General features: G+C 39.9%; 1 protein-coding gene across 2 annotated transcripts in view; it reads right to left on the bottom strand.

The window, feature by feature from the left end:
• The window catches only part of LOC106081977 (uncharacterized), a 433,937-nt gene that overhangs the window by 92,797 nt on the left and 323,213 nt on the right, over nucleotides 1-17,927 (bottom strand). For both annotated transcript variants that reach the window (XM_059367022.1, XM_059367023.1), the window contains 2 exons: nucleotides 17,170-17,305; nucleotides 5,623-5,772 (listed from right to left, as the gene is read on the bottom strand). The gene's annotated coding sequence lies outside the window, so the exon portion shown is untranslated. The remainder of the gene's footprint in view (nucleotides 1-5,622; nucleotides 5,773-17,169; nucleotides 17,306-17,927) is intronic.

Genomic DNA, 17,927 nt, shown 5'->3' with positions numbered 1-17,927 from the left:
AAAAGCGCAAAATAAGTGTTTGTGGAAAGTGTTTTGCTGGATAGAAAACTGAACTTCAAATCCAACATTTTGGAAAGGGCAAGAAAGGCAACTCTTGCTCTATACACCTGCAAGCGAGCCATTGGCAAAAGTGGGGGGTTTAGAGCGCGTGTCATGCATTGGGTATATACTGCAGTTGTTAGACCTATAATGCTATATGGTGTTGTGATCTAGTGGACGGCGCTTAAAAAGTTCACCTACTGCTCAAAACTTAAACGGATCCAAAGGATGGCTTGTTTGTGCATCACAGCCGCACTGAGGACAACACCATCTGACGCACTGAAGTTAATGCTACATATTATTCAAATCGCAGCGACCACTGCTGTGAGGTTAAGGAAGCTTTCTCATTGGCCATGTGGTGGCTATGGACACTGTTATCCTTGATACAATATTCGATGTTCCATGCAGTGTGGATTACACCTTAACTGAGGCGCTTTTTGATAAAAATTACTGTACCTCTATTCCTGATAGAGCCGATTGTTAGCCCTGGTAACAGAAGTTAAATAAACTTCTATACGGATGGTTCCAAACTAGACGGCCAGATGGGCTTTGGGGTGTACTCTAAAGATCTAGAACTGGTCATATCGAAAAGGTTACCCGACCACTGCAGTATGTATCAAGCGGAGATCCTTGCAATTAAGGAAGCGGTGGAGTGGCCAGGATATAATGTCATTACGACGATTGGCATAAAGATCTTCTCAGACAGCCAGGCAGCCATTAAATCCCTGGAGAACGTATTTCTGAACACAAAAACGCCCTCGACTGTCGCAGATCTCTCAACGAGATGGCTGAACAATTCACCTGTTTTGGGTACCGGGCCACAGAGATATACCAGGAAATTGTAAAGCGGACGAGCTTGCGAGACTAGGATCTACCATACACATTCCAGGGATACTGGAATCTGTGGGTATGCCTTTAGCGACAAGTAACCTTTCAGGATGGTCACAAAGAGTGGGCTGTGAACATTCCAAAACTATGTGGCCTCATCTAGACTTTAAAAGGTCTACTGTTTTGCTGTCATTAGCTAGAACAAACCCTTCGTCATTGTTTTCGTCATGACAGGTCACTGTCTAATCGGAAAACATGATGACAGACTGAAGGTTGCCAGTAACTGTGAGCACAACGAAGAGGAAGAAGAGACTATAGAACACGTTCTGTGTGTGTGTCCCGCGCTAGCAGTCAGAAGGAGTTCCACTTTGGGACAACGAATGATAGATGGTCACAAAGAGTGGGCTGTGAGCATTGCAAAACTATGTGGCCTAATCTAGTTTTGAAGAGGTCTACTGATTTGCTGTCATTGGCTAGAACAGACGTTTCAGTCATTGCGTCCGTCATGACAGGTCACTTGCAGTCAGAAGGAGTTTCACTTTAGGTTCTCATTCCTTTGAGAACCTGTCTGATTTAGCGGATGTAAACATTCACAAGTTATTGGGCTTTTTAAATCGATCGGGGTAGTTCAATGGTAGGAACTAGAAGGCATCTTTCTTCTTCTGTCCCTGTGGTATCACAATGGCCGAAAACGTCTAAGTGAGTCTGGCGGCAGACTGGCACCTAACCTTACCTAGCACAGTTGTTGGATGAATAATAAAACACTACATGCAAAATTTCAGCCAAATCGGACAAAAAATGCGGCTTGTAAGGGCTCAAAAATTCAAATCGGGAGATCGGTTTATATCTGAACCAACCCCAACGACCTAAATCAATGTGAAGCCGCTAGCTTTACGCGTTCGACGGCTATTGTGATTTCGTCAGAACAACGAACGGACATGGCTAGATTGTCTTAGAGGGTCTTATGGTGTCTTAGACCAATAGTAATTGCGGATTTTTCATATAGTCGGCGTTGACAAATTTTTTCACAGCTTGTGACTCTGTAATTGCATTCTTTCTTCTGTCAGCTGTTATTTTTAGCTTGCTTTAGAAAAAAAGTGTAAAAAAGTATATTTGATTAAAGTTCATTCTAAGTGTTATTAAAAATGCATTTACTTTCTTTTAAAAAATCCGCAGTTACTTTTTGGGCAACCCAATAGTATACCCCCTCCTATGGTGGTGGGTATAATAATAACAAACGGTGTGATGGTGAATAGTAGGCCAGTCATTCGTAGGGATATGACCCACGATGGTGTTGAAAATGATTATTTAGCCAATAATCGAAACGCGTCCACCAGTGGTGTGGTATCTGTGTCCTGATTTGTTTGAAAAAATCTGGCATGTTCCTTTTCCTCAAAACTCATCTAATCATCTCTCTTTTGTGTGTAACATTGAATTGGTCATTCATTCATTCAGCTCGACTAAAACACGCGATTATAGGAAACTTATTTTTGAACAAATTTTGTAAAAAAAATCAAAAATTTCTATAAACTTTCCTATTGACATAAAGGTAAATGAAATTATCTATGAAAATCCAATTTTAGCAAAATTTGCTTTGAATTTCAACGACATTTTCTAAAAAACTAAGAAGGCTTCCAGGGTGACGGTTGGTGTGTTTCGGGGGTGGTGTGGACCCCCCGAAACGCGGTCCCAAAATTGGGAATGAATTTCGTGATCTACTCCCTAATATCTATCATTTGAGTTCCATATTGCTTTGACCCGTACGGGTGTTTTCGGGGTGCGTTGGTCCCCAGAAACTTGGCTCCAAAAAAAAAAAATCCGCATCGTGCTCTTCTCTCAAATAGCATTTATTTAACCCCATATTGCTATATGTTAGAGGAAAGTTTATGAGTTGAGGCGTACCCCAAACACTGGGCTTCAAAATTCGTTATCATATTCGTTTTCTAATCTCAAATACCTTTCATTTGGTAGGTAAATTTGTACTCTTGGGGAAGGGAGGTGCCCCAAGTCATGATATCAGATTCGTATTTTACTCCCAAATACCTTAACTTGAGCCCCATATTACGATGGTCAATAAATAATTGCTGTTCGTGTGGTGTTTTTGGAAAGGGGTAAACCCCAAGAAAACCTCGAAAATGGGTATCAATTTCGTTCTCTACTCCCCAATACTTTGCATTTGAGCCCCACTTTGATCGGTAAATATGTCCGATTTAGGTGAGCTTTGGGGAGTGGGGTTGTCCCCCAAACACTTAGCCCTGAAAATAAATCATTATCGTGCTGTACTCTCAACTATCATTTATTTGAACCCCATATTGCCATTGGACTCAAAGTTGGATATCAAATTCGTTTTCTAATCTTAAATACCTCTCTTTTAAAACCCTTATTGCAAATATCAGCAAATATGTCCGCTTTGTGGAGAGCTCCAATCTCTTGAAGACCCAAATTGCCATGGTGAGCAAATACATCCTATTTGGGGGTTATTATGGGGGTGAAACGTGTCCCCAGGACAGTTGGTCCCGAATTTTGACAACATTAATGGTCTCAGCCCCATATTTGCATAGTCGGCAAACATGTCCGGTTTGGTTGGTATTTTGGGGATGGGGCGGCCATTCAGTGACTTTCTCTGAAAATATATATCAGCTTCGTATTCCACTCTAAAGAACCTCTTATTTGAGCCCCTTATTGCAATGGTCAGCAAATACTTCCTATTTGGGAGGTGTTATGAGGTGGGTTGGCCCCATAGAAACTTTTTCCCGAATATTGATATCAGATTTGTGCGGTACTTTCAAAGACCTTTCATTTGAGCTCCATATTGCTAAGCTCGTAAATTTGTGCTCTTTGGGGGTGTTTTTGGGGAGGGGCGGCATCCAAAACTCTTAGTTGCAAATTTGGATATCATATTCGTATTCTATACTCAAATACCATCTATTTAAGCCCCATATTGCGATGGGCAGTAAATAAGTCCTGTTTGGGAGTGTTTTTAGGAAGGGACGCACATTTTGATATCAGATTCGTATTCTACTCGTAAATACCTTTCTTTTGAGTCCTATATTGCCATGGTCTATAAATATGTCAGATTTAGGGGTGTTTTGGGGTTGGGGTGGACCCCCCAAACATTTGGTCCCACATTTGGGTATCAGATTCGTATTCTACTCTTGAATACCTTTCATTTGAGTCCCATATTGTCGTGATTGGTCTATATGTATATTTGATAGGTATTGGGGTGGGGCGTCCCCCCTAGGTACTGCATACAAAATTTGAAAATCGCTTAAATCGCACCACCCATCTCCGAGATCTGGAGTTTCGGTAATTAAGGGTAAGGGGGAGGGTCCGCCCACCTTCTGATATCAAAAAAATGTAGTACCCTATTTTCACTACGGGATCATTGTGCACCATCTGTGAGTCCCATTTTGTCATGGTCGATGAATATGTCAGATTTAGGGGTGTTTTGGGGGTTGGGGTGGACCCCCCAAACATTTGGTCCCACATTTGGGTATCAGATTCGTATTCTACTCTTAAATACCTTTCATTTGAGTCCCATATTGCCGTGATTGGTCTATATGTATATTTGAAAGGTCTTGGGGTGGGGCGTCCCCCCTAGGTACTGCATATAAAATTTGAAAATCGCTTAAATCGCAACACCCATCTCCGAGATCTGGAGTTTCGGAAAGGGGGAGAGAAAGGGCGGAGGGAAAGGGGGGAGGGAAAGGGGGGAGGGAAAGGGGGGAGGGAAAGGGGGGAGGGAAAGGGGGGAGGGAAAGGGGGGAGGGAAATGGGGGAGGGAAAGGGGGGAGGGAAAGGGGGGGAGAGTTTCGGTAAGGGGGAGGGAAAGGGGGGGAGAGTTTCGGTAAGGGGGAGGGTCCGCCCACCTTCAGACATCAAAAAAATGTGGTACCCTTTTTTCACTACGGGATCATTATTCACCATCTGTGAAAATTTCAAGAAAAACGGTGCAGCCGTTTTTGAGTCTATTTTTTATGAAAATCAAATTTTCCATAAACATCAAATATCATCAATATTTTCTATTTAAAAAATATGAAAATCTAATTTCGGAGCACATTTCTAAAAAAACTGCACCTTAAAAATTTTTGAGGGTTTAAATCCGTTATAATTTTTTTTATTTGAATCCGATTTTTGAGCTCCTTTTTTTTGAACTGCAGGCTCTTTTGCCTTTCATTGCAATACAGCATTTTTAATATCAACATCACCGTCATCATTCTGGACTATATCATCTTCATCTCTGCCTGGCCATTCAACATGTTCATTGAATTCGTCGCTGTTTTGGAAGTACTAGAACTACAGAGGATGCGGATGGTCGTTATTAGACTTTGCGCGTTGATATTGTGCTGCTGGGTCCACGTTATTGCAGTCATCATCATAAACACCATCATGGATCATGGGCTAAGGCAGCGTGCAACCGTCTTTCTCTCTTTCTGTACATGCACACACCTCAGCCCAGTTTGGTTTCTCCTTCTGCGTCCATCCGTACACTCGTTTTTCTGTCTGTCCGCTGTCCGCATGTCAGTGAGCTTTTAAATATGGTTATAGATTAGTTAGTGAGTGAGCGGCATGTACATACATATGTGTGTACACGTTGGCGCTTCGTTATGTCGGTAGGGGCGTTGCCAAATAATCATCACACGTTTTGTATGCGCGATGCGCACTGCGATGCCTTGTATTAGGGCATTCCGTGTGCGCAGCTTAATGGGAGTTCACAAGTGAAATTATCCACATAATGGGCAAATATTTTCTTACCACAAGCGTTAACAAATTTACACTTTGATGTTGTTGCTGTGTTGCTATAGTAGCGGCTGTGACTGTGGCTGCTGCTGCATCTGATGCTGATGCTCAGCTTTAATAGCTGATGATTGGCTGCAGCTTGAATGGGAGCCCCATGTCGGCGCGCTGGAATAAAATTAAAAAGTATGCATTTCACATACGTATGTTCTTCAATATGTGGGAATTTATGGTGTTATTAAAATAATTGGAGTGCTGTCGGACTCTGTGTGTCCCTAGGGAAGGAATGATATGCTGGAGTATGTTTAGGGGTCTACGGTACGTTTCGCATTGAAAGACTTGCCGAGTTTTGTGAATGATATTGTCCCAGTGTAGCAATGATAAGCTGATTATGTTAAAATTATTGAAATATTGAATTGAAGCATGAGGTTTGCCTTCTATTTTATGTTTTTAGTGTAAAAGTTGGATGATTTGCTTTAAGCCAGGCTTCAATACAGGCACATTTTGATTTAAAAACAAGTAAAAATATTTAAGTTTGAAGGTGCCGAATCTTGGATATCCACCAACAAAGATATATTTATCATACTTTTGTATTGTTGCTCTGCTGTATCCATATTGGGTCTATTGAGACCCATTTGGTTCAGGTACCAGGACGCCTTATAAAAATGTGGACTTACTATTGGGTTGCCCAAAAAGTAATTGCGGATTTTTTAAAAGAAAGTAAATGCATTTTTAATAAAACTTAGAATGAACTTTGATCGAATATACCTTTTTTACACTTTTTTTTCTAAAGCAAGCTAAAAGTAACAGCTGATAACTGACAGAAGAAAGAATGCAATTACAGAGTCACAAGCTGTGAAAAAATTTGTCAACGCCGACTATATGAAAAATCCGCAATTACTTTTTGGGAAACCCAATAAATAAACCACCTTTCGTCATAATCTGGAGAAAATGTATAACTTATGCCCCCATACCTGCTATATCACAATATGGTGCGATTTGGACCAAATTCGCCACGGACATTGAGCGGTCTAATAAGTACAAGTCATTGTTCAATTTTGTAAAAGAAAATATTGGACTTTTTGATGGATATATCCAAGTTCAGACCTACCCAACACGGATGTCGTAAAGCCTAACATAAGGCACAGGGTCAAAATTCAGCGAAATCGCATTATAAATGCGCGTTTTAGGGGGCCAAGGCTTAAAATCGAGAGATCGGTCTATATGATAGCTATATTCAAATCTGAACCGATCTGGGTCAAATTGAAGAAGGGCCTCTGGTCACCCGCCTTCTGACCACACAATCTCCCAGGTTTGCAATCCTGCCATAAAGCATATTATTTGTCCTTTGGGAGATTAAGGGGTGAATCCCCGTGCGGTCCAGTGCGGCGACACTGGACCGCAATCTCCACACTATTGAAAGCTCCCTCAATATCCAAGAAGACGGCCAAAGTAAATCCACCTAACCTGAATAATAAGAAAAAATTTTCGAAAACAATTTTTCGAATATTGTATTTCAGATTTACATCTTTTGTTAAAAATAAATTAATTGTACGACATTAAACGTAAATATCCCAATGACCGTTTATCCACTTAATGACAAAATAAAACATGTAACATTTTACTTATCGCCCGCATAAGATCAGATTAAGAATGTAAATTATGACTGCATTTATTTGGAGGTGCATTTTTGAAATTCATTAAGAAAAAAAATACCCAAAAAACGGTATAAGACAGAGTACCAACTATGACAACGACCCCACACATTCCCACATCGATGAGTTTTAATCTGACACACGATGTTCCGAATGTATGGGCAATGCCATGAGTACTCATGCTCACAACACACCTTTCCAGGACGACACCTTTGGAGTGTTTTTGTTTTTTTTTTTTTATTCTTTACTTCTGTTCCGTGTGGTGCATTGGCTCCTCATCATGATCGTCTTCATCATCGATGCGTCGTTTATGCATAAGAAAAATGAATTGAGGAAAAAAAAAGAGTCTTTTAAGGCGCCAACGAGACCAGTGAAAAATTTTTTGGTTTGGTACCTTTAAATACAAATTTTTGGTTTGATCATTTGCGGGATTATTTATATTTTGTGGTGTTTTTTTTTCTGTTCCTTAACGATCTCTTCGGCCAAATAAAGATCAATGAATTCGTTAAGGAGTAGAAGAATACAAACTCAATGGAAAGTATGCTCTCATGCCTTTCTTAATTTAATAATAAATTGGTTGGTGTCAAACAAATGTCCATTGTCAAAATGAAATTTATGATATCCGGAGGATAACTGCTCCAAAGTGCACGTGTACGTGTCATCGTTCAACGTGAGTGTGTGTGGAGCTGTGTTCTTGTTTATGATGTGTAAAATTAGTGATTTTTTGTTCTTCGTTAAAGTTACAACTTTATATGTTAAACTAGTTAAAAACTAAAAATTAGCACAGGATTCGATGTCCACCATCATGGATTCTGCTGAGAAATATTTATTCATATGTGAATTGTACTGAAGCAAACTAATCGAGGGATTCAAATCGGGTGATTGTTTTAAGTGGAGAAGATTTCAGTTATGAAACTTATTGGGTAAACAATTGACAAGGCTATTGTGGGTTAAAACTCCACAGAGTCCATAAAAGTCCAAAATTAGGCTTAATAGGGCACAGCGCTAAAAGTCCTAAGAATGTTTCATATCCATTTCAGCAAAATCGGTAAAAAAACTAAAGCTGAACATCCGGACACAATGTGGGCATCTTAGAAGAAAACGTTGTGCATGATTGAGAAGATAGGTTGAACCGCCTCTGACAACTCCTTAACAGTGAAAATCGGGGGCTTAGCAGATTTCTACATAATTTACCATTGATCAAAAGAGTCGTACGAGAGATCTTAGTGACAAGTTTGGTGAGTATCGGTTAACAGATGGCAAATTTATAGAAATATTAGTCAAAACGGACAAAAATATATGTGGGAGCTATAACTAAATCTGAACAGATTTTAGGCAAAATCAGTAAGAAAAGGCAAAAGTCGGGCGGAGCCGTCTATATGATACCCTACACCTACCCTACAATTATAAATTCGGGCAATATATAAATATATAGGTGTATGAGAGCTATATCTAAATCTGAAACGACTTTCAAACAGATCGTTTGAAAATTGGTGTTACTACGGCCATATAAGTGAAAATCGGGAGATACATATATATGGGAGCTATATCTAAATCTGAACCGATTTTAATGAAATTACTCATATATGTTAAGATCAGTACCAAAACAATTTGTGCCAAATTTTGTGCAGATCGGTTGAAAATCGTAGCTACTACGGTCATTAAAGTGCAAATCGGGTTATATATATATATGGGAGCTATATCTAAATCTGAACCGATTTTAATGAAGTTACATATCTATGTTAAGATCAGTACCAAAACGATCCGTGGCAAATTTTGTGCAGATGGGTTCAAAATTGTAGCTACTACGGTCATTTAAGTACAAATCGGGCGATACATATATATGGGGGCTATATCTAAATCTGAACCGATTTTAAAAAAATTACATATATATGTTAAGATCAGTACCAAAACGATCCGTGGCAAATTTTGTGCAGATCGGTTGAAAATTTCGGCTACTACGGCCATTTAAGTGCAAATCGGACGATACATATATATGGGAGCTATATCTAAATCTGAACTGATTTTAAAGAAATTACATATCTATGTTAAGATCAGTACCAAAACGATCCGTGGCAAATTTTGTGCAGATCGGTTGAAAATTTTAGCTACTACAGCCATTTAAGTGCAAATCGGGTTATACATATATATGGGAGCTATATCTAAATCTGAACTGATTTTAATGAAATTACATATCTATGTTAAGATCAGTACCAAAACGATCCGTGCCAAATTTTGTGCAGATCGGTTGAAAATCGTAGCTACTACGGTCATTAAAGTGCAAATCGGGTTATATATATATATATGGGAGCTATAACTAAATCTGAACCGATTTTAATGAAATTACTCATATATGTTAAGATCAGTACCAAAACAATCCGTGGCAAATTTTGTGCAGATCGGTTGAAAATTTTAGCTACTACAGCCATTTAAGTGCAAATCGGGTTATACATATATATGGGAGCTATATCTAAATCTGAACTGATTTTAATGAAATTACATATCTATGTTAAGATCAGTACCAAAACGATCCGTGTCAAATTTTGTGCAGATCAGTTGAAAATTGTAGCTACTACGGTCATTTAAGTGCAAATCGGGTTATACATATATATGGGAGCTGTATCTAAATCTGAACCGATTTTAATGAAATTACTCATATATGTTAAGATCAGTACCAAAACAATCCGTGGCAAATTTTGTGCAGATCGGTTGAAAATTGTAGCTACTACGGTCATTTAAGTGCAAATCGGTTTATACATATATATGGGAGCTATAACTAAATCTGAACCGATTTTGATGAAATTTGCTAAAAACAGTAACAAAGCTATCCGTGCCAAATTTTGTGCAGATCGGTTGAGAGTTGTAGCTACTACGGCGATTTAAATGCAAATCGGGCGATACATATATGGGAACTATATATAAATCTAGACCGAATTTTACCAAAATCAATAGCGTCCGTCCTTGGGCCAAACAAGTGATATGTGCAAAATTTCGTGATGATTGGACAACAAATGCGACCTGCACTTACATTACAAGAATACAGACGGACAGACGGACGGACAAACAGACGGGCATAGCTAAATCGATTCAGAAAGTGTGATTCTGAGTCGGTCGGTATACTTTTTAATGGGTCTAGCTCTTGTCCTTCTTAGCGTTGCAAACAAATGCACAAACCTATAATAGGGTGTAGGGTATAAATAGCTATATGTGCTAAACGGTACAGAAAAATATATTGTGCCATCACACCTAATATCGTTGAAAAGTCTTCTAACCAAATACGAAATGCTTCCCATAGTGGTTGGTGTGTATTGCTATCTTTGACTTTCCTTTTCCATTTGCATCTCCGATCGTTAAGCTCGTCTCGAAAGAGAAACAAACAAAGATTGTAAAAATTTAATGATCTTAGTCCAAACAGGCAAAAAAAAAACTTGAAAAATGAAAAATTCTGCAGAGCCCGGCCAGGATTCAAACCTGGACACACGGCCCAGCGAGAGCCATTGCTGTTGTCTTAGTGTTCGAAGTTATCAATACAACTTCCATCAGATGGGCAAAATCATGTTCAGTACAGAAGAAGTGTAATTTGTCACAGAAAGAATGTCTGTCATTACACAAAAATACATGCATTGGGAAAAGTACAGCTAATAAGCATGGTTGTCGAGCTTCGTTAATGTGTGTAATTGTCAAATACAACATACTAACGCACGGCCCTTGAAGCCATCACATCTAATATGGTTGAAAAGTCGTCTAATCAAAAACGAAACGCGTCCCATAGTGGTTGGTGTGTGTTGCTATATTTGGCTTTCCTTGGCTCAATTGGTACGTAAATATGCAGAATTGTCGATTTTGGAGTGAAGATCAGCCAGAAGAATTGCAAGAGCTACCAATGCATCCAGAAGAAGTCACAGTTTGGTGCGGTTTATAGCCTGGTGGCATCATTGGAGCGAACTTCTTCAAAGATGATGCGAATCGTAAAGTAACTGTGAATGGTGAGCGTCCAACTTTTTTCTTGCCCAAAATGCAACAGCTTGACTTGCATGACATGTGGAATGTAATCCCACCGACTGCAGCAATCGTACTAAACTCCGGCTGTTTCGCAAACCTCCACAAGTCTGAAGGGATTGCATCCTACGGATTCAACAAGTTGAAACTGAAGGTCTATAGAAGCGGTGGGGTTGGGAAATCAGGAGACGACTCAGCAGTTGTTGCTGAACACTTGCCTGAGGAACTATCGACCACATCGCTAAAGTCTGGTGGATTAAAGGAGACTGAAAATCCCTCTGCCACAATCGAGAGAGGAGGGGATGGCATCGAAATGGGACGCGACAAGCCTGGTGTGGGTGGGCCATCCGGTTGGACTGGGCTTAAGGTGTGCGCCAGCGGGGAAGCACGGAGCTCAAAAAGTGTTTCGTCAGCAGCAGCTAGTGAAGCATCTAAGGAGGAATCGTCCACACCACAAGTGTCTAGTGTCCTGAGGAAGAGTGGTTGCATAGTTTTCTCACCTACCCCTGGATGCTCACCGAAGCTCATCATGACAAGATATTACAAGTCTTGTGACGGTGAAATCGGAAGACGAGGCTAACACAACAGTGGTGGAAGTTCTGAATCCTGACTAATGTCCGGTTTCTACAGATAAATCTCCACCATTGAAAGGCCGCTTCGGCGGCACTAAAGTTTCTCCTGATGGCAGGGGGATTTGACGTGGTTCTTATCCAGGAACCATGGATGCGTGGAGGAATGGTTCGTGGTTCGTAAGAATTCCGGGATTTAAACTACTCAAGTGTACGAGAAATGGGAGACACAGAGCCTGTATTCCTGCAAAGTTCAATTTCATTCCAAAGGCAGGAACTCCCCACCATCCCTAGAGATCGCCTGTCGCGGCAGCAGCATGTCTAATCGGAAAACATGCTGACAGACTGAAGGTTGCCAGCAACGACTTTTGCAGAAGCTGTAGGGACATCGAAGAAGAAGAGACTGCAGAACACCTTCTGTGTGTGTGTCCCACACTAGCATTTAGAAGAAGTTCCACTGTAGGTTATTATTTCTTTGAGAACCAGTCTGATTTAGCGGTTGTGAATATTTGCAAGTTATTGGGCTTTTTAAAGCGTTCTGGATGGTTCAACGATAGGAACTAGAAGGCATCTTCCTTCTTCTGTTCCTGTGGTATCACAATGGACGAAAATGTCTGAGTCTGACGGCAGACTGCCACTCAAACCTAACCTAACAGGTCTTCACAAAATTTGGCACGATGTTTTCTCTTATAACTCTTCTGATGACTGATAATTTCATAGAAATTTGTTCAGTTTTGGATATAGCTCCCATATAAATGCATCTCCCGATTTCCACTTTTAACCTTTGTTAACCCATTTGTCAATCGATCTTCTCAAAAATTTGCACAACTTAACTTTATGGCTCCAACACTATGTGAGGATATTGATCGAGATTCTACATATCAAATCCAAGCTAATTTTAAATTCCACGACTTTGCATGTATATCCAAAGTGTTGTGGGTTATCCAAAGGTCGGCTTCGCTCGTCTTTAGTGCGTAGCTTGTTTTAACCGTATTTTGTGGTGGGCTACTCTTTCAACCGGAACCTATAGTGGTGTTCATAAAAGTCATGTTCTAATATTGAACTGAAAAAACCCAATCATCTTCAACAACTTGACAAACTTTCTCAACAGAAGGATAAACTAACAAAAGCATTAAATATGCTAAAGTAGAAGTTAATGATCTTTACAAAAGACTAATAACCAAGAAAAGTTAAAGCCGTTATTACTTATTATTCTGTTCTGCACCTTGTATCTTCGATATACCAATTTCACAAAAAAAAATTCAACCATCCAATTAAATCATACTCAACTTTTCAATTGCATTCGATCAATCAGATCAACTGAGGTATTGTAAGTGTTTGGCTATTGAAAGACCTCCCGCACCTGAAGAATGAAAGAATATGATGACAATGTCTACGACATCCGTAAAAATGCCAACTCATACATTCTTTTACGTCTTGGTAACCATTTTCATAGCATACACCCCCTCTCTCTCTTCCACACACACAGTGTCGCCATCTGGTTTAGGATCTCCTCAAAAAAGGGTATGCATTATATTTTTGTATTTATCGTTTATATAGGTTTTGCTCCTTTTTTGTTTAAATCTGACAGATGATGAGACAATAAAAGGCGATATGACAGTCTCACAACTTACACAATAAACAAACCATCCAAGAAGCAACAACAAGGGCTTTGCGGCATCAATATTTCGGTGTTTGTTTGTTAAAAAAACGAAAAGCGATATGAATTATATACAGACAGAAATCGATATCAGTGAGTGAACCTCACTGCGGCTGCCAAGATCTTTGAAAAAAGGTCTACTTTTGATGGTATCTTAGCAAAATGACGACCATGAAATATTACGATGACATGTGTACATCGACCATCATCAACGACAACATTCGTCATCATTCATGAGGGAAATAAGAAGAAATCAATAAATCCATGTGACATCTTTATTAAGGTGCAACAAGATGCTATGGCGTTATTTACCATCAGCTTGGATCACAAGGGCAATATACCAAAGACAAGGCCACACGAATTGGGTTAATTAAAATCCTGATCATGGAGTCGAAGTTGGAATAGGGGTCAATTAATGTATGCGTTAAGAAATAAAAGAAAATTAAACAGACAAGAAAAGAAAATACGATGTACATATTTCAGAAATCTATTGGTATTGTGTCGATATCCTAATCAGACGATATCCTACAACTTATCTGAACTATGAAAAATATCGATTTCGCAGCATATTTTCGCTCACTGCTCTTGACGATTGTTGAAGATAGCTACCACAGACAACATCACGAGAGAGTTAGGTTTCATAGTTGAAAGAAAAGAGGAACTAAGATTTGCCACTCGGAACGATTACTTGGTATCCATCATCTCCTACCTCACCCGCAACTTTATCAAATTTATCTGACATGCCTTACAAATTGTCTATGGATTTACCAAAAATTGGGCCCTATCAAGGGCTCAACATTGCGGTTTTCATGGTATAGGAAGCGTTGAAAAGCTTTCAACTAAGCTACCAGCAACTGATGGAATACTTTGGGCATTACGACAGAAGAAGTCGGAGTACCTGGCTTCTCACCTAGCCCCTATATACACATTGAGCCTGGCACTCGCATATACTCGTATTTCGATGGATTGGCAGGAAGAAAGGCTTGTATTTGTTACCTATAAGCCTTACATAAAAAAATTTCAAATTTTGCCCATGAACATTCCACTAAGGAACAGGGGCAAACTTCTCACTTATCAATAAACCCATCTGAACCATATACGACACGGATGTCGAAAAGCCAAACATAAGTCACAGTGGCAAATTTCAGTGAAATCGGATTATAAATGCGTCTTTTATGGGGTCAAGACTTCAAATCGAGATATCGGTCTATATGGCAGCTACATCCAAATCTGGACCGATTTGGGCCAAGTTGCATAAAAATGTCGAAGGGCCTAACACAACTCACTGTCCCAAATTTCGACGAAATCGGACAATAATTGCGACTTTTATGGCCCCAAAACCACAAGTCGAGAGATCGGTCTATATGGCAGCTATATCCAAATCTGAACCGATCTGGGCCAAATTGAAGAAGGATTTCGACGTGCCTAACACAACCTACTGTCCCAAATTATGGCGACATCGGACAATAAATGCGCATTTTATGGGCCCAAAACCTTAAATCGAGAGATCGGTCTATATGGCAGCTATATCCAAATCTGAAGCGATCTGGGCCAAATTAAAGAAGGGTGTCGAAGGGCCCAACACGACTCACTGCCCCAAATTTTGGCGACTCACTGTCCCAAAATATGGCAGCTATATCCAAGGACAATAAATATATCCATCGGACAATAAATGCACTTTTTATGGGCCCAAAACCTTAAATCAAGAGATCGGTCTATATGACAGCTATATCCAAATCTCAACCGATCTGGGCCAAATTAACCTAAGATGTCGAAGGGATTAACACAACTCACAGTCACAAATTTCAGCAAAATCGGACAACAAAAGTGGCTTTTATGGACTTAAGACCCTAAATCGGAGGATCGATCTATATGGCAGCTATATCTAAATCTGAAGCGATCTGGGCCAAATTGAAGAGGGATTTCGACGGGCCTAACACGACTAATTGTCCCAAATTTTAGAAAAATCGGATAATAAATGTGGCTTTTATGCGCCCAAGACCTTAAATCTAAAGATCGGTCTATATGACAGCTATATCCAAATCTGGACCGATCTGAGGCAAATTTAGGAATAATGTCAAAGTGCCTAACACAACCTACTGTCCCAAATTTCGGCAACATCGGACAATAAATACGATGTTTATGGCCCCAAAACCTCAAATCGAGAGATCGGTCTATATGGCAGCTATATCCAAATCTGGACCGATCTGAGCCAAATTGAGAAATAATGTCAAAGTGCCTAACACAACCTACTGTCCTAAATTTTGGCGACATCGGACAATAAATGCGCTTTTTATGGGCCCAAAACCTTAAATCGGAGGAGCGGTCTATATGGCAGCTATATCCAAATCTGGACCGATCTGGGCCAAATTGGCGAAGGATGTCGAAAGGCCGAACACAACTCAATGTTCCTAATTTCAGGAAAATCGGATAACAAATGTGGCTTTTATGCCCCCAAGACCTTAAATCTAGAGATCGGTCTATATGCAGCTATATCCAAATCTGAACCGATCTGGGCCAAATTAACGTAGTATGTCGAAGGGACTAACACAACTCATTGTCACAAATTTCAGCAAAACCGGACAACAAAAGTGTCTTTTATGGGCCTAAGACCCTAAATCTTAGGATCGGTCTATATGGCAGCTATATCCAAATCTGGACGGATCTGGGCCAAATTAAAGAAGGGTGTCGTAGGGCCCAACACAACCTACTGTCCCAAATTTTAGCAAAATTGGATAATAAATGTGGCTTTTATGCGCCCAAGACCTTAAATCTAAAGATCGGTCTATATGGCAGCTATATCGAAATCTGGACCGATCTGAGGCAAATTTAGGAATAATGTCAAAGTGCCTAACACAACCAACTGTCCCAAATTTCGGCAACATCGGACAATAAATACGACGTTTATGGCCCCAAGACCTTAAATCTAGAGATCGGTCTATATGGCAGCTATATCCAAATCTGGACCGATCTGAGCCAAATTGAGGAATAATGTCAAAGTGCCTAACACAACCTACTGTCCTAAATTTTGGCGACATCGGACAATAAATGCGCTTTTTATGGGCCCAAAACCTTAAATCGGAGGAGCGGTCTATATGGCGGCTATATCCAAATCCGAACCGATCTGGGCCAAATTAACGTAAGATGTCGAAGGGACTAACACAACTCACTGTCACAAATTTCAGCAAAATCGCACAACAAAAGTGTCTTTTGTGGACTTAAATCGGACCCATAAACCCTAAATCGGAGGATCGGTCTATATGAGGGCTATATCAAGATATAGTCCGATATAGCCCATCTTCGAACTTAACCTGCTTATGGACAAAAAAAGAATCTGTGCAAAATTTCAGCTCAATATAAGAATCATTAGTTATTGAAACTTTCCACTCCCCGTAGGATATGTTCTATGACAGGCAACTAATCCTCAAGTATAGCACCGGTATATTTGGGGCAATTGGCAACACATTTTCCATAGGGTAAAGACAACATTTCAAGATAACTTTGATGCTCATTCCAAGAATGTTCGCTGCATCAAAACAACTTTAATATACAACCCTCGTTGTAGTTGTAGGACTACCAGATTACCTGTTTATGTAATGTTAAGTGCATATTTGCAATATGATAAACACAATGGGATTGGTGACGATGGTGAAATTGAAGAGAAAAGTATGATGTTACTCACAGACATTCCGATGACCCTTACAAATGTTGTAAAGCACTTGAGTTTCCGCTCCTCTCCACACTCCTAGGAACCGGCGAAGACAGAGTTCTAGGCTAAGACAGAGCACTTTGTGAAATCGAACACTTCAAAATGACAACTAAAAAAAAAAATGCGGAAGGGATGAATGAATGCCACCAAAGGTATAACAAAATGCCAATGCCGAATTCTATAGGGGACAGAAAAGAATAATCATTCGAAATAAATACCCGTAGAGTTGTAATCAAATAATCAAGAGCAAGAGTATTGTTAAGCTTATAAGGGAATGGCATACTAGCTACGCCAATGGTGATGGTGGTCGCCTCAACGCTCAGAGTGTGTGGTCCAAACTTGGTATGCTTGCAGAATCATTGTTCTTCTGTTGTTCATTCATACGGCCAGACAGACCAGACCATCCATTTATCCCCTCATTCAGGCAGACTTCTGCCATCATCATCATTATCGTCCATCATCATTTCACCTTATGTGTGGTCCAAATTTGACATCACTTTTAAGGGAATTAGAGCGAACGAAGGCCATATTTTTGAAACACCATCTTATTTCTTGTGGTTTCTGCCTTCTTTTCTCGTCAATATTTGAAACTTGACAAATTTAAGGGTTTGTTTCAAATATGGCACCTTACACTGTGATGGGTCAACCAAAAACTCCGATGACGCAAAGGAAAATGTTACACATCATTGAATTTGTGTTGGCTTCATTTTTAAGTTTCACACGTGGCTTAA

The sequence above is a fragment of the Stomoxys calcitrans genome, chromosome 4 (assembly GCF_963082655.1).
Source record: "Stomoxys calcitrans chromosome 4, idStoCalc2.1, whole genome shotgun sequence".
Lineage (NCBI taxonomy): Eukaryota > Metazoa > Arthropoda > Insecta > Diptera > Muscidae > Stomoxys > Stomoxys calcitrans.
This window is presented reverse-complemented; position numbering and strand designations above follow the sequence as displayed.